We start from the raw sequence: 24,363 nt of genomic DNA, 5'->3' as shown, positions 1-24,363 counted from the left end.
CTTATAGGAATGGTTGATGGGAAGGCTACCAGGATAAAGATGGCATCTCTTGTCATGAAACAATGCAATGATCTATCCACAGAAGAAAGGATTCCACAGCCTCCTCCTCACTGACGTCTGGCTGGCTTCATATTTACCAATTTTAGCATTCATGTTGCTACAGAATTTACCAGGTGACCAAAAAATATGCAGGAGTACCCAAGATATAGGAAAAACCCATTTATTTTCAAATGTTTCACATGTACTAGTACAGTGACTCAGGGGAGACTGTTTCTCTGCAAATCCTGAGCAAACCAATATGGAGGAAGCTCTCCCTTTATACCCTTTTGGTTTCTTTGTCCCCCAAATATGGATGGAACTTCTCAACCTTTCATGGGGACCATGGGACTACACCTAAAGGCCTGGCCTGGTGCCAGCGCTGATAACCCCCTCTGGGGGTTGTATATTGTTCACGGTTTATGGCCTCTGTAAAATGGGAGTGCTTAGGTAAATGGGTCTTGCAAGACCAGATGACTAAGGAAAGGGCAGTGACTGAACTATAGGCTAACACGAATGTGCATTAGGTTACTGGCACAGATTCAGATTGCTAGCCCCCCTAAAATGTCTCATTTTCCCCATCAATGATTCTTTCTTGAAAATTCAAGTTCTCATATAGTAGCATTTCTTACTGAAGATCTTTTGTAAATGAATTCTCTGTTTCCATTTATTTGAAAATAGTTTCATTTGACCTTTATCTTTTAAGTGCTGGTGTCTTTTAAATGCAGCCATTAGCCAGGATTTTCTTGTCAGTTGCTGTAGATCCTTCTCCTGCCTGAGATTAGGGCCCCAAAATGCCTGTTCCCACTCCAATGCCAGAAGTCTTATTTGATTCCAAAGGGACTGCTTCTCAGTTATACCCCTTGCATTTTTTGAAGTCTTATTTCATGTGTATTTAATGCCTTCTAAAAATAAGCAAAATAGTTTTAAGAATTATAACAATGGTTTCTCACTGTGAGGGCCAAAAAGATTACAGGCTGCAGTTAGAAAGGTTCCAAGTCCTTGAACTGATCCATCAAGGTGAAACTGAATTTTTGGACTGGAACCCGGATTCTTTGTCCACCGAAGTTGAAGAATGAATCCACGACAGAAGATGGTATAGCAAAGGTGGAAATGTATTAAAGAACAAGTACAGACTCCCACATGGGGAGGGGGAAAGGTTCCCACAGAATGGACTCCCACATGGGGAGGGGGAAAGGGTCCCACCCCGTCCCTTCTCCCACAGTTTATAAAGGCTGTAAGTCCCTGTGTCCGATATCTCCTCTGATTGGCCACTATAGCAACTCCTGAACTCAAAGGTCAAACACCACATGGGACATGTGATGCCCTCCTCCCTCATTGTTCTTTCCTTTCTGGCTTTCTTCCTTCTTTATTTTGTAAATATAGACCTTCTTGGCTACTTCCAGCTCCCTTGTCTCATGGAAATGCAACTGTTGCTGCTCCCTTGTCTTATGGAAATGTACCTTCTCCCAGTCTGTAGCCCTGTGTTTTTTTCCATGGACCCCAATTCTAAAAATTCCATAAGCCTGTCTATATCCCCCTAAAATTACTGTTTCAAAGGTGATAGTCATTCAAACTCTCTCAGGGCCTCAGTTTCACCATCTAAACACATTTGAAAAGACTGTACTTTCAGGGATTATTTCTATGGTTTGAATATATCTGGAATTTAGGGGACAAGTGTGAGCTAGCTAGATTTATTGAGCACTTTAGTAATGTGCAGACCTCATGCTAATGACTTTACATGTGCTCATTTAACCCTTACTTCTTGAGAAATCCGTAATGTTGTCCCCATTTTGTTGATGAGGAATCTGAAGTGGAGAGGGATTACTTAACCTGACCAGGGTCTTTATGATATCTTGACTACACCAAGTTTGTAAAGATACTTTACTATGTGTGTACTATTGTAGAAGATGTGTAGTTTAAGCTTTGAGATTAATATCAAAGATTGGTCTTAAACTGTGTGTGGTGTGAGATAGTGTTTTTTTTGTTGTTGTTGTTTGTTTGTTTTAAATATGAATAGCTCATTGTACCAGAACAAATTGTTGAAAAGACTTTCTCCATTGGGATATATTCTTAGAAATGCGATTCCTGGGTGAAATGGGAGTTCCATTTTTAATTTTTTGAGGAAACTTCATACTGTTTTCCACAGTGGCTGCACCAGTATGCATTCCCAACGACAGTGCATGAGGGTTCCTTTTTCTCCAGACATCCTAGCCAGCACTTGTTGTTTGTTGGTTTGTTGATGATAGCCATTCTGACAGGTGTGAGATGGTACCGCATTGTCATTTTGATTTACATCTCTCAGAGGATTAGTGATTTTGAGCATGTTTTCATATGTCTCTTGGCCTTGCATATGTCCTCTTTCAAAAAGTGTCTATTTAAGTCCTTTGTCCATTTTTTGATTGGATTGTTTATCTTTCTTATTGTTAAGTTATATGAGTTCCCTATAAATTTTGGACATTAAACCCTTATTGGAGATAACATTGGTAAATATGTTCTCCCATGCAGTGGGCTTTCTTGTTGTTTTGTTGATGGTTTCTTTTGCTGTGCGGAAGCTTTTTATTTTGATGTAGTCCCATTTGTTTATTTTCTCCTTACTTTCCATTGTCCTAGGAGTTGTATCGGTAAACATATTGCTACAACATATGTCTGATATTTTACTACCTATGGATTCTTCTAAGATTTTTATGGTTCCCCATATTATGTTTAAGTCCTTTATCTGAAGCATCCATCTTATATAAAAACTACTGTTTGAAATTTTAACCCTGCTATTTGGCTTCTGTAAATGCTTGCTTGCTTAAATAATAAGGAAAATAAGACTACTCCCACTTCAGAGAGGCCATTAAACCTTCCCCGGATGAAGTTATCAGTGCTGGCATCAGGCCAGGCCTTTGGTTGAGGTCTCAAGGCCCCAGCATATAGGGGCTCTTTAAGAACTTGCAAAAGGGGTCAGAAACACCCCATATTTGGGAGATAAAGAAGGTAAAAACATATAAATAGGGAAAATTCCTCCATGTTGGGGCCCAAAATTTGAGAGACATTTTCCTTTGGACCCACGCATAATAAATGTAACTCCAAACTCTCTGAGCATTGCTTGATTTATTCTGGTTCTCTGTAACATATCCATTTTGAGTTTATTTTTGTTTATGGTGTAAGTTGGTGGTCTAGTTTCATTTTTTTTTTGCATGTATCTGTCCAATTTATGTTCATAGCAGCACAATTTACAATAGCTAAGATTTGCAAACAACCTAGTGCCCATCTGTAGATGAATGGGTTAAAAACTATGGCACATCTACACAATGGAATTCTATGCTGCTGTAAAAAAGAAGGAATTCTTACCATTTGCAACAGAATGGATGGAACTGGAGAGCATTATGCTAAGCAAAATAAGTCAGTCAGAGAAAGATAAATATCACATAATCTCACTCATTTGTGGAATGTAATGAACAAGGTAAACTGATGAACAAAAATAGGTTCAGAGACATAGACTCATCGAACAGACCATCCAACCTCAGAGAGAAGGCGGGGTGGGGTGGGGGGGGGTAGTAAGAGATCAATAAAAGAACTTGTATGCATGCATCTGAGCATAACCAAAGGACAAAGACAATAGAGGGGTGAGGACGTGTGCTGGGGGTGGGGGGGGTTGGGGAGAGGTCAATGGGGGAGAAAGGAGACATAATACTTTAAATAATAAATAATTTAAATTAACAAAAGACTTTCCCCATTAAGTGGATTTGATGAATTTTTTAAAAATCTATTGACTATAAAAGTATTCTATTTCTGGATACTTTATTTGATTCAATGGATCTCAAATATAATGTTGAATAAGAAAGGGGAAAGTAAAAGTTCTTACCATATTCTAGAATGCATGGGAAAACATTCATGTTTTTACCAACAAAAGCATAAACTATGTTATTAACTACAGAATTTATATAAATGACTTCATAGAATGAGAATCTCGCTTCAAATCCATTTATAACTATTTAATTTTGAGGATTATCTTTCTAAAACAAAGCAAATATTCATATATGTTGGCTGAACAAGAGCACATAGGATGAAGTAGAAATGTGAGGGTGAGTAGGTGAAAATAATATAGATCTTAAAATAAGGAATAGCTACCATAGAACATTGCCTTATGAGAATGTCTGTACATCCAATTTGGAAAACAGGTGCACTGCCAAAAAACTGGCTCTAGCATCTCCCCAACCATTCTTGATATATGTTTTAGAATCAGATACCTACTTAAGTTCTTTGCATAACTGCTCAATCACATTTTCTTAACAAGCAAGATATAGTACATAGAGTTGTTTTTACAAATAAATGCAAAAATAATATATGTAAATCCTTGATTCAGAAACTAACATATTGCAACATTTAATTTTTTAATTGATATAGTAGTAATGTTTCAGATGAAGATCATAATCAGATCATCCTGAAGATGATGATGAAGGCAAATACTGATTAATAAAACACAGAATACACAGTTGTGTTTAGTGCCCTTGGTAGACTAATAAAAGGAGAACTACTGAATGTAATGGAAGGAATAAATAAATACTTAAAAATAAAATATATTACTCTATTGGGAAAGTAGGTGCTCAGTTCCAAGCTACCTTCTATACAAGATGTGTCAAGGTAACAGTAACTAACATTTTAAAACATCAACGTAAAACTGGAGTCGACAGCCCTAACTGTTTTGGTTCAGTGGATAGAGTGTCGGCCTGCGGACTGAAGGGTCACAGGTTCGATTCCGGTAGAGGGCATGTACCTTGGTTGTGGGCACATCCCCAGTAGGGGTTGTGCAGTAACCAGCTGATTGATGTTTCTCTCTCATCAATGTCTCTAACTCTCTATCCCTCTCCCTTCCTCTCTGTAAAAAAAAAAAATCAATAAAAATATATTTTAAAAAAACTTGAGTCAACAATGAAAACTACTTAAGAAGTTCCTGTAATTTTTCTCTATAGTTATGTAAACTGTCAGCCCTATAAATGCAGTCTTTTTTGCTCTATTTTTCATTTATTCCCTGCTTCATTCCAAAAATGTGATTTATTACATACCATATTTCAAGTTGAAATGATTTAAATTGGTAGCACAAGGAAGTAAAAGTAAAATAAGTTAACTAAGGTTTGTTCACATTGTGTGTGCTCTGAGGTTATGCACTTTTGCAGGAAGAAGGCCATGTTTAGTCAGAGCTATCTATCAGTGAAGAGCCACACAATTATATAGTTCAGTGAAAACACAAGATGAAAAACAAACAAGGATGTTTTTTGAAAGTCTTAAAAAAGCATTGTGAAAGCTAGCAATGTCTAACAGAAAATGGTAATGTAAGGTGAACTTATAAATGTTCTTACATTACAATAATCATAGAAACATGTTATGGGGCATCTGTGTAAGGTGCTCACACAACACTGAAATAGAGCTGAGATGAAAAATTCTATGGTGGCACATTGTGATGAGATTCAACTGCATGATTTTGTTTGATTTTATAAAAGTTAAGCATACTTGAATGTCTCTTTGTTCCTTTGAAATTTTCCTCATACATTTTCTTTTAGAGATTTGATCAAATTTGAAAACAGTATTTGTGTTTTGTCCTCAAACAATAGCTTTTATTTATTAAGGATGATTATCTCTTTACAGAATACCAATTGATTTATGATTTTTAACAAGTCCAAATCATTGTTTACTTAACTGTAAGTTATTTTTTCCCTCTGAGAAATTAAATGTAAGGAAGTAGTTGTTCATCCTATCTGTGATAAATTTAATCAATGCCTATGATTTGAAAAAAATGACATTAAACTTTTTAGCTAATTTGTGTATATGAAAATTAATGAGAAAATTTGCTCAAAAAAGATATTTGACCAAAAGAAAATACTCTATGAAACTATGTCAGATATGTAGGTAAGAACTGACAAATAATGGAGTTATTGAGTTATTTTTCAATAAACACCCATTTTATTGATATATGGTATGTGAATTAATAATTAGCATGATTGGTAAGAGAACCAGTAAAAATGCTGCCTAAAATGTATTTTCCAGAATGCCTCTTTTTTTTCATATGAATAAGTAATTTATTATTTTTTAATTCAGACTGTCAATTTAAGTGTCCATTTCTCATTCCTGAAGCGTTCTGAGTGAGAAATTATCTTCCAATAACCTGATTACTTAGCATTGCTAAACTTGCCAAATATTTAAAAAAAAAACTTTAAATGTTTTTCCAAATGTGCATCCATATCATTACCTTCTATAGGAATCCAGTTTGTTTAAAGAAAGAGACAAGTCATTTTCAAGTTCACATTTCAGTAATAACTAAGGTAAAATTAAATTTATTTTTCAGAAATGGCAATTAAGTAAGTTCATAATTATTTCTTACAAGAAAAAAATATACATCCTAAAAAGAATTTCTCCTAAAATTATTTAAATTACATGAATAGTAAATGTTTACATTCAAATTATACAATTTAAAATAAAGTGATATCATATGCATTCCATGTTTTACACTTCAACATTTCATCTGACCATGCTCTCCAAAATGCATACCACCAATAAGATTATTTAAATTCAACTTGGAGATCTTTACAGGGAGCAGTTTGAAGTACGATGGCAGGAAGAAAATATAAAAATGAAAGTAGGGCTATGACACTAGAAGTGACAAATGACATGGCCACTGGCCAGCCTGGGGAGCCATGGCTGCTGCTGCTGTCCTGCCCTGTCTGTCTGATCCCCTTGGGTCAGGCTGCCACTCCTGCAGAGAACAAGTTCAACTGCACGAAGCAGCTGGCCAACCAAATGGTGGGCAGAGCTGAGAAAACAGAAGTCCTCTCTGAAGGTCTGTTACAGCTCAAGCTCTGCATCAATTCGGTGCAAAGTGCCTCTATGCCCCTAAGAGCCTGGTGGTGTGCTTCCAGGGCCAGCGTGGTGCCGATGCCAGAGGAAGCACAGAGAAAGCTAATCTCACTTAGAATATGCAAGAAGCATCAGCTCAGCTAGAAGACTTTCTCTTGGGAAGATGTTGGACACATGTGGAGAAGCAGGAAATCAACGGATTGTAGAACTCTCTCAGCATGAAATCTTTGTTGAAAGAAAAATTGTGAATCTTCTGTATGGCATAGCAAAGGCAGAGATCCCTAAACATCTAAAACCAGAAGAAACAGTTTGCTAAATTGGTTTTAGACTGGGACTCGGTTAGAATCAGGTGGAACTAAGCTCACAAATCTTCAGGGCCTTCCATCAAAAAACAGATACCTTAAAGAAAGAAATGGATGAAGTTGGAAATAAAGTAGAACAGTGCAAGGATCAATTTCCAGCAGACATGGGCAATTGAATGGCCAAAGGTGAGCAGTATAGCAATTTCTTCCATTCATTATTGGAAGCCAGAGCAGATTACCATAGAAACACATTAGTAGTCTTGGAGAAAGCCCTGACCTAAATGTGAGCTGATTAAAATAAGTGGCTGGAAAAAAACAGCTTTGGGACTCCTTTGAAAGAATATTTGAGGGGGGAGGGGGTTTCCATTTGAAGCCCACGCAGAGCTGCTCCTGGAGACCAACATGAGGAGAAGGGTGGTTTTTAATTGGGGGTGCGGCCTCCAAGTTAAAGAAACTGAGAGCTGCTTTAGACGGCCATAATTCTCTCTTGGAGAAGTTGTATTCAGACTCCCATGCTGTAGCAGTTGCTTTAAAGTCCTAATGACAGGGATTGCCTGAAGTTTGATTACTTTTTATCTGGATGAATAATGGACACAAGTTGCAAGTGTAAAGGATTAAGACAAAAAAAAAAAAACTTCAAGATTTATGGAAAACATGTCAGAAGTTACCACCATAGAAGTTTGTTGACTTTATATATGTAATCAAACTACTTGTGGAGCTTGCTCAAACCAGAAGCACTAATAAAATGCTCTAAGAACACTGCAATAATTTAAGTTCTCAACTTATTATGGATCAAAAGTGAAGGAATACTTGCTGAAATGGCTGTAGCCACATCCATTCAGGTGGTTGCAGTCACTGAAGGGATCATCCAACATGCTGAGTAGTTTTTCCCTAAAAAGGTGAAGTTTAATATGCCAAAGGCATTTGTACTTCTCTCCCTCCCCCAAAAATTCTAATCAGTCATCCCACACTGGCAATGACTCACTTGGGGACACTGGAGAAGTGGCCTGCCAGGATTGCAGTGATGGGAAGGGTTTGGTAAAAAAAAAAAAAAAAAAGGAGAACTGTAGATGTGAAGCTTCTGGACTTTTAGGGTCGCACGAGAAGGAAACACATATCCCCTACTTCCTAGCTGCCACTCCCACCCACTGATCACATCACCTTGGTTTCAGTGGGCCCAGAGCACCCTTCCAGAGCTCTAGGGCTAAAAGCAGTACAAGGGAGTGGACCATCCCAAACTTTGTGGGCACTCTGGAGCAGGGGCTGGGGCTGATCTACAACAATCCTTCAAAAGTAAAGGACTTGTTTCTGTAGCTATACCCACCTCAGGAGGAAACTTGAGTCAGATAACTATTGGCCCAAACCAGGCTCTGACAGCTGCTTTCTGTTAGCCCAGCTCACAATTCCTCTGGTCTTAGAACTCATATTTTTCTCTGAGCTGTTAAAGTTGAGCTCCAGAACCCCTGTAACCAGGAAAACCACCTTCTGGGAATTCTGGGGGCCAGAGTTATCCAAGAATATCTTAGCATTCACATTGTCTCTCACTAAAGACATCCACCGGTCCTTGCACTCAGCACACAGACAGGTTCTAGGGAGCCCTCCATTGCCTCCTAACACTCTGCACCCTGGAGATACTTCAGCAGTCAGTTTCCTATACGATTTCACAATCTGCTATTGACACAGCGCCAACCTGATCCAGCCTCTAAAACATAACAAACTAGGTAACCCAAATCCCATGGCATTGCCCAGTGAGCAGGGACTTCTTCTCCTGAGCCCATCTCCACCCAAAAAGGGTTACCCTGGACTGCAAGCTTTACAGACCCAAGCTGTGAGTTACCTTGAGTCTATGCAGCTAAATAGTGGAACTTTCCGAATGCCCAGGCCAGTACCAAAGCCAAGGTACTGCCCCAGAGGGCTTTTCCCCCTTGTCTTCCCTATGCTTTCCCAGAAATCTCACCAACACAGAAGTAACAGCTTACAAAATAGTAATAGATATCTGATCTACCATATCAGTTAAGAATTGAGCATAATTAGTACTATAACATAAATCACAACAATTAATAGTCCATGTAAAATGCTTTGGAACAGGGAACCGAAACTTACCAAGTGAGGCCAAAGGAATGAATTTCATAGGCTCTGAAGATCAAACGAACATACAAGTAGGTTTTTCCTTAAGGCAAACTATACCTTGCTTTTTTCATTCATTCAAATACAGCAAAAGATATTAGCAATGGCACGGACATCATCATTATTGCCAACAAGAAATGAATGCAATGCAATTGTCTGTCACTGGTCATGTCAGTGAGTTCAGACTGACCTGTAGTACATCTCGGCCAGAGTTTGCCACCTTTAATAACTTCTCTCAGGATAACCAATATGTTTCTTTTAGTATTTTCTATATGTATGATTAGCACCAATGGAGACACTGCTCTTATTGTTCATAAAAAAAAAAAAAAAAGAATCAGCCCTAGCTGGTGTGGCTCAGTGAATTAAGTGTCAGCCTGTGGACTGAAGGGCAAGGGTTCGATTCTGATCCAGGGCACATACCTCAATTGCAGGCACATGTGCAGGAGGCAACTAATCAATATGTCTCTCACACCTATGTGTTTTTTTTTCTCTCTCACTCTCTGTCTCTCTTCTTCCTTCCACTCTTGCTAAAAATCAATGGGAAAATATCCTCGGGTGAGGATTAACAAAAATAAGTAAGTAAGTAAGTAAATAATAAATAAATAAATAATCAGTAATGTTGACTAGTAGAATGTTTAAATAATCAAGAATTGCCTTGTTTTGGACATTGTACCTGGATTAGAATTTCCAGACTTGGTTATTTGTAGATTAGGGACTCTGTGTACAGACAACTCTTCAAATAGCATCCCTGAGTTCCATGAGGTGTTTTTCTGAGGCAAACAAGACCAGGAACACTGGCTGTAAAGGAAGTAGTATCTGCTAGGGGCACTTAGAGGTTCTGGAGGGGGGAAGTTCACAACACAAAGCATCAAAGCCTTACATTAGTTTGGTTACATATTTGGGTCTCTATTAGTCTCTTCCAGGTGGCAAATACTTGGGTTATCGCCATAGGAGATGGTTGAATTCAAATATACAATTACTTATTATCTTAATAGGTTAGTAAAGTTTTGTGTATGTCCCCCTGCCAGCCCCGCCCCAGGAGGCAGTAGCTCTGGCAAAGTCACAGGTTATTTGTTTACTGTTAGTTGTCCATATAGTTGCAGTGTAAACACTACTCCGTTGTAATTCCCTAAAATGTCATTTAAGGGGAGAATTATCCAGAGTGTTCATTGTGGGGTTCTGATGGTAGATGGTAGATTCAAAAGAGCTGAAACTGAAAGCAGTAACTACATTTGGAATAATGGAAAAATTGTGTTAGAATCTGTACACTTGGATAAAAAAAAATTATAATAAAGAAAAAAGAAAAGAGTCATTATAGATGCAAAACAACTAGGGGTTTATAGAAAATGAGACGAGGAATGATTATAAGCAAGAAAATAAGAAACAAAACAGGATTTAGATGCGGGTCCAGGTTTGATGTCTTGAGTGGAAGCCGTGCACTCTCTGACATAATCTGCTGGTTCGGAAGGTCTTGGGCCAGCTGTGTATGTAGGAAGATGGATACTTTGTTATGATACCTGATAATCCTCACTTTGAGGACCCCTGTTGGAGTATTCTTCCAATTCTGTGCAATTCTGAATTACTTCTTTAAACCAAGGATTAACTCTGAAACTTGCTGTATTTTATTGTTAACAGGACCTCCTTCCAAGAAGTTCAAGATCAGTTTTTCTGTGAAATCTCCTCCAATAAATGAAATAACCTTGTTCAAAATTATGAAGCAGAAAGGCAGTCTTAACTTAGTGGTGATAGGATGGGGTATGGTAGTGGAGTCCCTTGTAGTATTTTGCCTTGACGGTACATAGCAGGACATAGTGTAGTATAAAAGATAAAAATATCTAAATGCATAGGTATTTTAGTTACCATTAATAGAGGATAATCAATGTGTCTGTGAACGAGTGAACTCTATGGCCCTTTGGACTAATTGGAGTGAATTTAGCCAAGCCAAAGGGTTTCAAAAAGTTTTACTTATTTTAACTTAGAGATGCTATTGAATCTTTCAACCTTTCCAGAAACTGTGGGTGGTAAGGACAGTGCGGTTTCCAAGTAAAGAGGGACAGCTTAGGCTTCCATAAAGGGTGTGCCTTGGTCACGTTATGTAAACATTAGAATGGCCCAAGCTGGAATAAAAATCAAATAGCATTTTAGTGACTATTTAGGGCTCCAACTTTTTAGCAAAATAAATCTTTAACCTTTTCTGAAAAATATACATACAAAAGTAAAACATATTCAAATCCCTTCGAGAGGGCAAGTTGGATAAAATCCATTTCACTTTGTTCAAACAGCCCTTCGATTCCTGGCTGTGTACCATGTTTACAGTTTACCAGGATTATGTTGCTGACAGGTGATACATGATACAAGAATAGCCTCAGCTGTCTCTATAAAGTCTCCCATCACTGTTGATTTGAGATGGTAACCAATTTATCGATACTTTTATGATTACTTTTATGGGGAAATATTTTTAATACTTTTTAGAACTCATCTGGTACTGCCAAGAAGCTGACTTGAGAGTACCAGAAAATTTTCAGGGAAGTGTACAATACGAGAATGAGAAACTCCAGGAGGCTTCAGTCTTGTGGGGGCGGGGGGGGGGGGGGGGGGGGTGCTGCACTATTATAGGCGGATCCCAGTTTTTTGTGATTTTTTTCTGTCAGAATCCCACCAGATTTTCTAGTGAGAATTTGAGAATGATCCCTAATGGCATTAGAAGGGGAAGGAAAAAAATAAGCATTATAAAACAAGCAGAGCCCTAACAATAACAGAAGCCTATACTTCTTGGGGTGGGGGTGAAGGGGGAGGACACACAACTCACCAGAGTGCAATTTTGAAGCTATAGCTCATCTACACGATGATAATCTCTGCTTTTTCCAGCCTCTCTAGCCTTCCTGGAAGGAAAAATATAAAACAGCATTTTCATCAGGGAACAAGACTTTGAAGAAACAGATTGGGATTGCCACAGTTAGAGCAATCAGTAGAGCATGAGGAGAAAAAAACAAAACAAACAAACAAACAAACAAAAACCAAAATTAAAACACTGGAGAAGAGACAGAAACACTGTGAAAGACATAGCCATGAGGCACAGGACCATTAAAAATTGAAACTAAATCTAAAGTTTATTGAATGCTCCTATTAACTCTTTGCCACCACTCCAATAGGGCTCCAGTTTAATTATAGTGGATGATACCTAAAAGGATTACAAGACACAGACACTTGCCTAAAGCAGCATCTAGGAAAGGCCAACAGCCAAGGAAGGAGAGAAAAACAAAATATGCTAGAGAAATAAGTTTAACCCTCTTAAACTTAAAGTTAAAATAAACATTAGACATATTAACTATTAAATAACACAAACCAAGCACTACCCAAATTAGTACAAATTCTTACTAAAGACTTACTGGTTCTGATACAACTTGTCCAGCTTTCATAAAAAGGAGATACATGTACTACTATATGTAATACTTTAAACAATAAAATAAAATTAAAAAAATAAATTTGAGTGTTTTGAACAGAAAAAAAATTAAAAGTATGCCAAAAGGCAAAAAAAAAAAGTCTGAAAAGACAAAACAAGTATAAGAACCATATTCAAATATAAAATATATATTGAGATTGTGAGACAAGCAATTAAAAATAACTATAATTAATAGGTTAAGGGCTCTAATGGAGAGGGAAGACAACATGCAAGATGGGTGTGTCATGTAAAGAGAAAGGTAAAAAGCTATGAATGAGTTATAAGGCAATGTTCACACAATGAAATAACTTTTTTAAAAGGCAATGCTAGAAATCAAATAGTAATAGAAATGAAGAATGACTTTAGTGGACTTATTGGTAGACTCAACATGGTCAAAAAGAATCAATGAAGAGTAAGAAAGATCAATAGAAAGAAAAAAGAAAGATCAATAGAAATTTTACAAAGAAATGATAAAAAACAACAACAATAAAGAAAAAAGAACATTCAAAACTGCTTAACAATATCAAAAGATGTAATATACATCAAGTGAAATACAAGAAGTAGAAAAAATAGAGCAGAAAAAGATGGCCAAGAGCTTTACAAAACTGACATCCATCCAGGAATATCAGAGAATAGCAAACAGGATAAAGAGCAAAAACATCCATACGTAGGCATATTATATTCAAACTTTAGAAAACCAAATACAAATCAATAAGAGAAGCGAGGGAAGACATGTGGCGGGATAAAAATTACAGTAGAATTTTTGCACAAATTATGCGAGCAATGAAGAGAGTAAAATATTTAATGTGTTGAATTAAAAAGAAAAGAACAAACTAGAAGTCCATCTCCAGGAAATTATTCTTCAGAAGAGAAAGAAAAATAAAGACTTTCTCATATAAACAAAAACTGAGGGAATTCATCACTAATAGATCTGCCCTGAAAATTTTTGTTACAAGTAGTTCTTTAGGGAGAGAAAGATTGTGCTGCTGTGACATCGGATCAAAATGAGGAAAGAGCAACAGAGAAGGAATAAAGACAAAATAAAATATTATGGTTTTATTATTTTTAAATGTTCTAAAAATAAGCCTTGTTAATAATAGTACAGGTACTGGGTAATTATGGAATATTGATAAGTGAACTGACAGAAAGCAATGTCACACAAAAAAATGGGAGGAAGAGATGGAAATACTGTATTATATGTGTAGCACTAAAGCACTGTTAGAAAGAAAACTTAGATTGTTTTGAAATTTTATAACTCTAGAGTAACTATTAAATATTTTCAAAAAGGGATATAAATGATATGCTAAGGGAGGAGAGAAATGAAGTCATATCAAATAGTTAAAACAAGAGAAGGCAGAAAAAAAGGGAAAAGAGAAACAACAAAAAATGCAATTCATAGAAAACAGATACAAATATATTAGATATTTTAACATATTGATAATCCCTTCAAATAGGAATGTTCTAAATACAGTAACGAAAAGAGAGTTGTCAAAATCAATATATAAAACTAGAGGTCCATTGCATGATATTTGTGCAAAAATAGGCCTTCCTTCACCTGGCTTCGCTCCCAGCCGCCTGGGAGCTGGCAAGTCCTCGCTCCCGCCCAGAGCACTGATCCTGTAGCTCCCTCCACTGCCCCCCATCCCCTCATAGCAGGCATTCCACCCCTCCTGGCCTTTCTGTGCCTGCATATGCAAATTAACCTGCCATCTTTGTAGGGTTAATTTGCATTCTCACTCCTGATTGGCTGTGGGCATAGCGGAGGTACAATTTACATGTTTGTCTATTATTAGGTAAGATAAGACCTAAGTATCCTATCTAATAATAGACAAATATGCAAATTGACCATACCTCTGACACACCCACAAGCCACGCCCACCATCCAATCAGAGCGAGTATGCAAATTAACCCAAACCAAGATGGCTACAGCCACAGAGAGCAAGGTTTCCTAGGTAACAGAGGAAGCCAAGCTTTCCGCCTGCCCTGGCCAGGCCTAAGCCTCCACTCAAGCTACAAAGTTTCAATTATAGAAGGTAAACAAATTCAAACAAATGGCAGCAGAATGGAGCTTGAGAGAGCAGGCCAGGGTTGCTGCCGGCAACAGGGGAAGCAAAGCTTTCCGCACACCCTGGCTGGGCCCACCCGCTTAAGGCAACAAAGTTTCAATTATAACCCCCACACAAATGGCTGCTGGCCTCGGAGGGAGCCCCAGGCTTGGCTTGGCTCCGCTCCAGGCTACAAAGTTTCAATTGTAGAAGGAAAATAAATTCCAGATACCAGGGCCTCTGCTTGGGTTGCCAGGGGGAGTGGCCAGCCTGCAAACCACCACCGGCCCCTCGCTCAGGCCACCCCACACCCCAAGGGAACCCCCACCTGATCTGGGACGCCCTTCAGGGCAAACCAGCTGGCCCCCACCCCTGTACCAGGCCTCTATCCTATCTAATAAAAGAGTAATATGCAGATTGATCATCACTGCAACACACAATATAACTGCCCCCATGTGGTCAAAGATCCTGCCCCCATGTGGACACAAGATGGCCACCACAACATGGCCAGCAGGAGAGGGCAGTTGGGAGGCACCCGGCCTGCAAGGGAGGGCAGTTGAGAGGGACCAGGCCTGCAAGGGAGGGCAGTTGAAGGTGATCAACCCTGCAGGAGAGGGCAGTTAGGGGTGACCAGGCCGGCAGAGGAGGGAAGTTGGGGGCAAACAGGCTGGCAGCAGAGTGGTTAGGGCAGTGATGGGCAACCTTTTGAGCTTGGTGTGTCAAACTTCGCCAAAAAACTGAGCATAACTGGGTAGTGTGTCACTTTGAGGAAAAAACATTATTTTGCAAATGTTTCATCCTCAGGAGCAGCAAATGTTTCATCCTCGGCATGTGGCCGCCTCAGAGGCCACGTGTCATCAGAAATGGCTACACGTGTCAGTGCTGACACGTGTGTTATAGGTTCGCCATCACTGGGTTAGGGGGTGATCAGGCTGGCAGGCAGAAGCAGTTAGGGGCAATTAGGAAGGCAGGCAGGCAAGCAGTTGGGAGCCAGCAGTCCTGGATTGTGAGAGGGATGTCCGACTGCCCGTTTAGAGAGGGATTGTGAGAGGGATGTGAGAGGATTGTGAGAGGGATTGTGAGAGGGATGTCCGACTGCCCGTTTAGGCCCGATCCCAGTGGGGTCCAATATTGGCGAGGGTACAGGCTGGGCTGAGGGACAACCACCCTCCGTGCACGAATTTTGTGCACCGGGCCTCTAGTATATTATAAATAAGGAACCCTTTTTAAATATGTATAAAGCTATAAATGAGTTAGAAGTAAAAAGGGTAGAGAATGAGGTACCATTGTATACTATAAAAATAAGACTAAAGTAATTTGGATTCAAAATGCACTTGCTATTTACTTTAAGGTTTAATGTTACAATAAAAATCCCTCTATTATTGTTATAATGTACATTCAAAAATCATAATTCTGGGGAGATAACGACTGTAGTTGATTAGGTGGAAACTACATTCACCTCCTCCCAGGAGCAAACTGAGTTTACAATTAAAGTATAGAAAAATCATCCTGAATAAATAACTGAAGAGTAGCTGGAGAGAATCCTTATAACCAAGGACCTACAAAGGAGGCTTCGTGGAGACTGGTAGGCAGTATAGAGGCATCAGAGGGAGGGCTGGCTGGGCTCCACAGGTGGTAACTGAAGTTCCAGAGGGACATCTCAGCTGCACAGGTTTGCCCCTGAGAAGTCTGGAGTTTAACCTCCAAGCCAGGCTCCCCAGCCTAGAGCACCAGAACTGGGGAAGGTGCCCACGTAACATCTGCCTGTGAAAAGCAGCAGCATGGTTTCTGTTCACCAGGGAGAGATGGCTAGAAAAACAGGCACCCTCTTAAAAGGCCAAAACACACAATTTCTTTGTAGCCACTCACCCTGGGCTCCAGCAGAGGGTGGGCAGAGCAGATAAGGGCTGTGTGAGGAGAGTCTTGGGTTGGTGGCTCTTGGGAGATACTGAATATTACTTCAGAAGAATATTAACATTTTTTTAAAAGAAGAATATCAAACTACTTTGAAGTTCATCTCAAAAGTTAATTCTTCTAGGGGTATTTTGATTTAACAATGAAGATAATAATGCAAGAAATTTGAAAAGGCAAAAGAAACCTGTTTCTAATAAATGTAACTCAAAAAAGCTGCATGAACAATTCATTGAACACTAGTGTTCACATTCTATGTTGATATATTTAAATCAATTTTATGCTAATTCAGATTACATGCCTGGGGCAAGGTATGAGTTGTTTTATTAAAATGGTGAATTAAAATGCACACAGGAGATATACTCTTTTTCAATTTTAGAGATTTGTTCCACAAAGAAAGTTGTTGAAGAAAAAGTGAAGGACACTAATGTAACTTTTATTGAAATTGCTTAAAATTTGTCTCCATTTTATTACTCTTTACATATTTATTCATTTGTATATATTTTTGTGCAATCAACAACAATTATATTATCAGGTTTTAATTAATGTGCATTTATGGCATCCAACCTTTGCTGAATATATTTTCCCATTTTAAAATTTAAGCCTTAGTTTATATACATATAATTTGCACTATTAAGCACTTAGTTCTGTGAATCTTTATAAATGTGTACAGCCGTAGGGCTCCCATGGAAATCAGAATATGAGATGCACATCATTCTGAAAGTTTGTCCTGTCTTTTTGTAACCAACCCCTCCACTTTCCTCCAGACTCTGGCAATCATTGGTCCGATATCTGTTCCTAAAATTTGCATTTGAAAAATGTCACATAAATTAAATCATTCAATAAGTTAAGTAACTTTTTAAATTACTTCTGAGTCTTTCACTTAGCAAAATGTATTTGTGATCCATATATTGTTTCACGAAACCATGTTTCATTACTTATTATGGTAGGATAGTTTTCTGTTGTTGGAATTTGGATGCATCGTGTTTGTTTATTCATTTCACAGTTGAGGGACATGTATAGTATTAATAAAGTTGTTATACACATGTATGTACAGGTTTGTGTGAACATAGGTTTTCATATTACTTGGTAAAATTTCTGAAAATATGGTGATTGGTCATATGATGAATTTATGTGTACTTTATCAGTAACTGCCCAATTGTTACTTGAGGCATGTACAATTTTGAATTCTTCCAACAATATGAGAGGTCCAATTGTCCCACATCTTTTACCAGTACTTAATCATTTCTGTAGTTTTAAAGGCATTGTGGTAAATGCATTTCAGTTTGCATTTCATTAATGAATAATGATGTTGAGCATCTTTTAATAAGATTACTTGCCAGGTATATTTCCTCTCTTGTAAAGTATCTGATCAATTTTTTAAATTGGGTTAGTCATCTTTTTTTATTGAGTTTTAAGTAGTCTTTACATATTCTGTATACACATTCTTTATGAGGTAAGTCATGTACAAATATTTTCTCCCACTCTGATGTAAATTTGCAGGTTCTTAAAAGTTTTATTTCAATGAAGCCCGATTTATTAATTGTATATTTTTACAGATCATCCTTTAAGTAAATCAATGTCCTGCAAACTTTCCCATATGTTCTCTAGAAATTTTTATAATTTTAGATCTTACCTTTATATCTACACTACAGTTTGAATTAATTTTTAAATATATTTATCAGTAAGTATATTTACATGGGTGTGTATTCAGAAATATGTTATTAGTCAACTTGCTTTACAACTTTATGTACAAAGCCATAATTTTCAACAAACATTTTCTATGGATAGTATTATCAGTAAATTTTACTGATTTTTAAATTTATTAAATCTTATCTTGCATGTTTTCTGAAAGTATTTAAATTAAAATACTAAATGGAATTATTAGCATAAATATTATATAAGTATGTAGTTGAATACAGGAGGAATCTTTCAACTGAAATTATAGTTTCTATTAATTATAAGTATCAACTTTTAAACATATGAAATATAGTGATGCTAATAATGTAAATAACTGGAAACAGATATTCCAAATTTTAAAGAACACATTAACATCATATATAATAAAAGGCTAATATGCAAATCAACTGAACAGCAGAACAACTGGTTGCTATGATGCGCACTGACCACCAGGGGGCAGATGCTCAATCTAGGAGCTGCCCCCTGGTGGTCAGTGCATTCCCACAGGTGGAGCACTGCTCAGCCAGAAGCCCAGAAGCCGGGCTCACAGCTGGTGAGCACAGCAGCAGTGGCGGGAGCCTCTTCTGCCTCTGTGACAGCGCTAAGGATGTCTGACTGATGGTGGGGGAGCAGGCCTAAGCTGTCAGTCGGACAACACCTGAGAGTCCTGGACTGCAAGAGGGCTCAGGCGGAGCTAAGGGACACCCCCCCTCCCGAATGCACTCATCTCGTGCACCAGACCTCTAGTATAGATATAAATAATTATAAAACTGCATATCCCAAAGTTAAATTCACTGTAACTGCAATATTAAAGAAATACAGCAGAATAGCACTATTTGATGACTGAAAATGTTCTAAAGTTAAATGCTATAACTAAAAGCATTAATTATATTTATTAAAAATATGTACTTACTTTCTCATTTAATTTATTGAAATATAGAAACATATTAGAAATAATTTGTCTCAATGAAACCCACAAAATTCTTTTAGTAAGCTTTTTGTTTGTTTGTTTTTTCTATACATGAAATATCTTCTATGAGGAAAATTCATGCCAAGTAAACATTATATCAGGGATATTCTATAAGGAGGGTTAAAGAAAAAGCAACAACATATGTGGATTATTGTAAAGTATTTTACATTTGCCTTTGATGTTTTAGTATGAGATTTTTCTTACTGATTTACTTAAATAGCTACTTTGAGTAAAACTAATACGAATTTGCATACTCACTGCAAATAACCTTATGAATTTGTATTTATTCCAGTTACCCAATTAAACAAATGATAAAGTGTGTCCCTCTTTTTCAAAAGATCTCAGTGTTATTTTCTAACACATATCTATTACCATGATAAAGAGATTCATATAACACCTCAGCCCTCAGGATGTCTCCAGAGTTCACCAACAGTTTAATAAATGTCAACTCCTGAGTATTACATGTGAAAGTGCAACAGAGCAGTAAAGCGTTGAACTGGCCTTTGTGAAATCACTGGAGTATTCTATTTGAAGGTCAGATGTACATGATTATTTTACCTGAGCCACCTTGTTGGGAAGAGATGGGCTGAATCACTCATAACTTCTTCTGAATTTTTTGTTATGGTTCAAAAGTTAAAAAAAAGATATCAGGAAATAAGAAGTAAAAAATCCAAACATCAAAAATGTAAAATAAACTACTTATTGCAAGACTGTTTGTACACATAGGTAGTTGGTGCTAAAAATTGGCGAAGATATTAAAATTTATATTTTATTAAAGTATAAATGTGATTTAGGTTTTTAAATAGTATAGATTTATTTTAAATAAATTGTGAAGCCCGGCCAGCATGGCTTAGTGGTTGAGCATTGACCAATGAACCAGGAGGTCATGGTTCTATTCCTGATCAGGGCACAGCAAATGCCCAAGTTGCAGGCTTGATCTCCAGTAAGGGGCGTGCAGGAGGCAAGCATTCAATGATTCTCTCTCATCATTGATGTTTCTATCTCTTTCTCCCTTTCTCTTCCTCTCTGAAATCAATAAAAATATATTAAAAAATAATTTGTTAAAATAGTGGCATAATCTTATCCTATATAAAAATTTTTTCTGCATACATTTTAACTTATACTTTCTATTTTTTTGTACTTTATATTTTTACTTTATGTAGAAGCCTTTCAACTTCAGCTTTGTAAACTTCCCCCAATTCTCGCTCAAAAAATTCCTGTAGTTGCATTTTGAGATTCATTTAACTGTGAAAACTTTAATTATTTCAGATCATCATAAATAGGAGACATATAAATCCACTAGGCACCAATGTGTATGTACATTATTCTGACTTCATACTGTAGTGAAATTCAACATCATTTTAAAAAGATCCCTGAAAAATAATGATATGAATATTTCTCACTTTGCATTTTTACAATAAAGCTACATGACTATAAGCTGATACCAAAATTCAGGACTCAGTATAGTCAGACAAGTAAGGGTATATTACCACATATATATTATGAATCATAAAATGTAGAACTAATTTTTCTTTTGGAATCTATTAGGGAGTCCACATAATATAATGTATTTATATACTTTTCTTCAAATACTTTGTTCACAAAAAAGTCTAAGTTCAAGATTAAAATACTATCTCTTGATCAATTTTAATAAAAATTAAGTGGATAATCAAGACCATAGCATCTGCTTAAATATATTAGAACACAATGTTTATAGAATAACTAGTGGCCCAGTGCACAAAATTCATGCATGGGGGGGGGGTGTCCCTCAGCCCAGCCTGCATCCTCTCCAATCTGGGACCCCTCGAAGGATGTCCTACTGCCGGTTTACAGGGATCGGGCCTAAACCGGCAATCTGACATCCCTCTCGCAATCTGCTGGTCTGCTCACCCCCAACGTCCCTCACACACACACACACACACACACACACACACACACACACACACACACACACACACGCTGGCCTGATCACCCACAACTGCCTTCCCATCCTGGCCTGATCACGCACAACTGCCCTCCCCTCTTGGCCTCTAACTACCTCTTCCTCGGCCCCGCCACCATGGCTTTGTTCAGAAGAACATCCGGAAGGTCTCCTGGAAGGTCTCCCAGTCTAATTAGCATATTACCCTTTTATTAGTATAGATAGAGGCCTGGTGCATGGGTGGGGGCTGGCTGGTTTGCCCTGAAGGCTGTCCTGGTTCAGGGTGAGGGTTCCTTTGGGGTATGGGGTGGCCTGGGCAAGGGGCCTCTGGTGGTTTGCAGGCTGGCCACACACCCCTGGGGTGAGGGTCCCCACTGGGGGAGGTCGTGGCCAGCCTGGGTGAGGGGCTGAGGCCTGTTTTCAGGCTGGCCACACCCCCTTCAGGTTGGGGGTCTCCGCTGGGGTGCCTGGCCAGCCTGGGTGAGGGGCTGATGGCTATTTGCAGGCTGGCCATGCCCCCTGGCAACCCAGGCTCCCAGCTCCTCCTTTTTTTTTTTTCTCCAGCTCCTCCTTGAGTGGAGGCCAGGGCCAATGGGAAGCCTGGGTTGCCCCCAGTGACCCAGGCTCCCTGCCACTCCTTCAGCTGCAGCCAGGGAAGGTGGGAAGCTTGGCTTATTCCATCAATGGGGGCAAACCAAGCCTCCTGCTCCCTCCAGGTCCATGGCCTCCACCATCTTTGTTGGGTTAATTTGCATACTCGCTCCTGATTGGTGGTGGGCGTAGCAGAGGGATGGTCAATTTGCATGTTTCTTTTATTAGTGTAGATTAAATGCTCTATTCCTTTCAAACAATAAATATTGAAGTATTAATTTAGTATTTCATCATTATCTCTAAACTAGTGACCCAGTGCACGAAATTTGTGCAGGGGGGTGTCCCTCAGCCCAGCCTGCACCCTCTCCAATCTTGGACCCCTTGGGGGATGTCCGACTGCCAGTTTAGGCCACAGGGATTGGGCCTAAACTGGCAGTTGGACATTCCTCTTACAATCCGGGACTGCAGGCTCCTAACTGCCCGCCTGCCTGGCTGCTTGAATGCCCCTAACCGCTTCTGCCTGCCAGCCTGATTACCCCCTAACCACTTCCCTGCTGGCCTGATTGACACCTAACTGCTCCCCCGCCAGCCTGATCACCCCCAACTGCTCTTCCCTGCTGGCCTGATTGCCCACAAGGCTTTTATTAGTATAGATATGACCCTTCACAGGAAATTCCACTAACCTTGCTTTACAATAAGGGCTTGACGATTGAATCATTAGGGCCAGACACTAAGATTTCCTTTCTTTGAATAGTGGAGGGAATAGTTATCTTGTCTTTAAGTTGCCCTGAACATCAAATGAGATAATGACTTAGAAAAGTATAAAAGCACCATATAAAGACAACTGTTTTTTTCATGTACTGAAAAGACAATAAAGTGGTAAAACAAAAAACACTATTTTTATTCTCCCCCTTCCTTCCTTTATAGCCTTTATTTAAACTTTGAAATTTTTAAAAATTTCACTCCTATTTTCATTTCTTTACATTCAATATTACTTTGTATTAGTTTCAGGTTTTATATTAGTTACAAAATAGTGGTTAGACAATCATATACTTTACAAAGTGTTCCCCGATATTTCCAATACCCACCTGGCATCATACCGTCATTACACTATTGACTATATTCCCTATTTAAGTTACAATAGGTTTACAGGTTCCTTCCAATCTTTTTTTGTGTTGCTCATCCTTCCTTTTGTTTCTCACTTCTTCCCTCATTTTCTTTATATAGTATCTCAATTGGCCCTCAAAGCTCAACAAAGGCACTGGGACACGCTTAATCCATTTTACAGACCAGGAAACTGAGGCCAATTCCAGTTGGCTGTGGAACTTGACTCAGCGCACAGGGAGCCCTCACAGCCATGCTTTCTGCCTTTCCTAAGGGACAGCTGCGGGGCAAACAGAACAAACCTCCCCATCAGGCTTCCGAGCCTCATCCTCAAGCACCTGTTCATCGTGGACACTCCACATTCTTTCCTCTCCCTTGCCCCCCAGCCCCTACTCCCACTCCCATTCTTTACTGCCCCCCCTTCTGGGGAGCAGGTGGTAGGCTTTGCACTCACTGTGCAGGTGCGTTCCACTGTGGGGTGTGACGGGGCAGGAACTGGGGGCGGGGCAGGTGTGGGCTTGCTTTTGGGCCATGGTGGGAACAGGAGTAGCTGACTCTCAAGTGCGCAGACAGCCGGGGCAAGGCCCTGCTATCACTGGAAGCTTCGCCGAAACACCACAGTAGGGTACCCGACAGTGTGGCACCCCTCCACTGAGGTGACACTGCCCCTCAACCCCCACCTCAGGGCTGCAGGTCCACACCCCTCTACCTGGGCATCCTTCCATGCCGCAGTCATCACCTCTTGTTTTCCGCCAGGCCTACCTGAGTCTTGGGAACACTGCAGAACCTCACACTCTGTGAGCGAGGCAGATCCCTGCCCGCCAACCCCTTGACCTGGTCTGAGCCCCCTCCAATGCATCCTGCCTTGGCGCCACTCTGCACCCCTTGGGCCAGCCACTTCCTGGCCAGCCGCTTTGCCGAAGCTGTGGCACTCGCCCAGGAGCCACCCCTCAGGTGGGCCAAGGAGGACAAAGCCTAAAGGGATTGAGTTTTGAACCCACATATCCCATTTTCTGGATTTCCTCCCACACCTCCTCTCTGTTTCACATCTTGAACGGGCACTGGGTTCAGGCACCCTGCGGCCCAGCCACATGGCCTCCGGGTGGCCTGGTAGAGTCGGTTTATACAAACCTGTGGATCTGTGGCCAGAGGCCCAGCCTGGGTCTCAGCAGCCCCATGCCTGCTGAAGAGGGCTGTTGGAGGAGGACCAGAGCCCATCCATCATTAGCTCCCCAACTCCAGAGGAGGCACCACAGGCTCACGTCCCCCGGCTGCCGTGGCTCAGGCACCTGAGCCTGCTGTGCACACAGCCTGCTAAACTGGTCATTACGTTATGGAGTAATGACAATTTTCATATTCCTGTATTATTATATAGGATCTTTCTATGAAACATT

General features: G+C 39.4%; 1 pseudogene; it reads left to right on the top strand.

Moving 5' to 3' along the window:
* Positions 1–6,630: 6,630 nt before the first annotated feature.
* Positions 6,631–8,492, top strand: LOC103301852 (rho GTPase-activating protein 17-like; annotated as a pseudogene).
* The last annotated feature ends 15,871 nt before the right edge of the window (positions 8,493–24,363 follow it).

Source organism: Eptesicus fuscus, chromosome 2, assembly GCF_027574615.1.
Source record: "Eptesicus fuscus isolate TK198812 chromosome 2, DD_ASM_mEF_20220401, whole genome shotgun sequence".
NCBI lineage: Eukaryota > Metazoa > Chordata > Mammalia > Chiroptera > Vespertilionidae > Eptesicus > Eptesicus fuscus.
The sequence above is the reverse complement of the archived record's forward strand: the minus strand, read 5'-3'. Positions and strand labels throughout refer to the sequence as shown.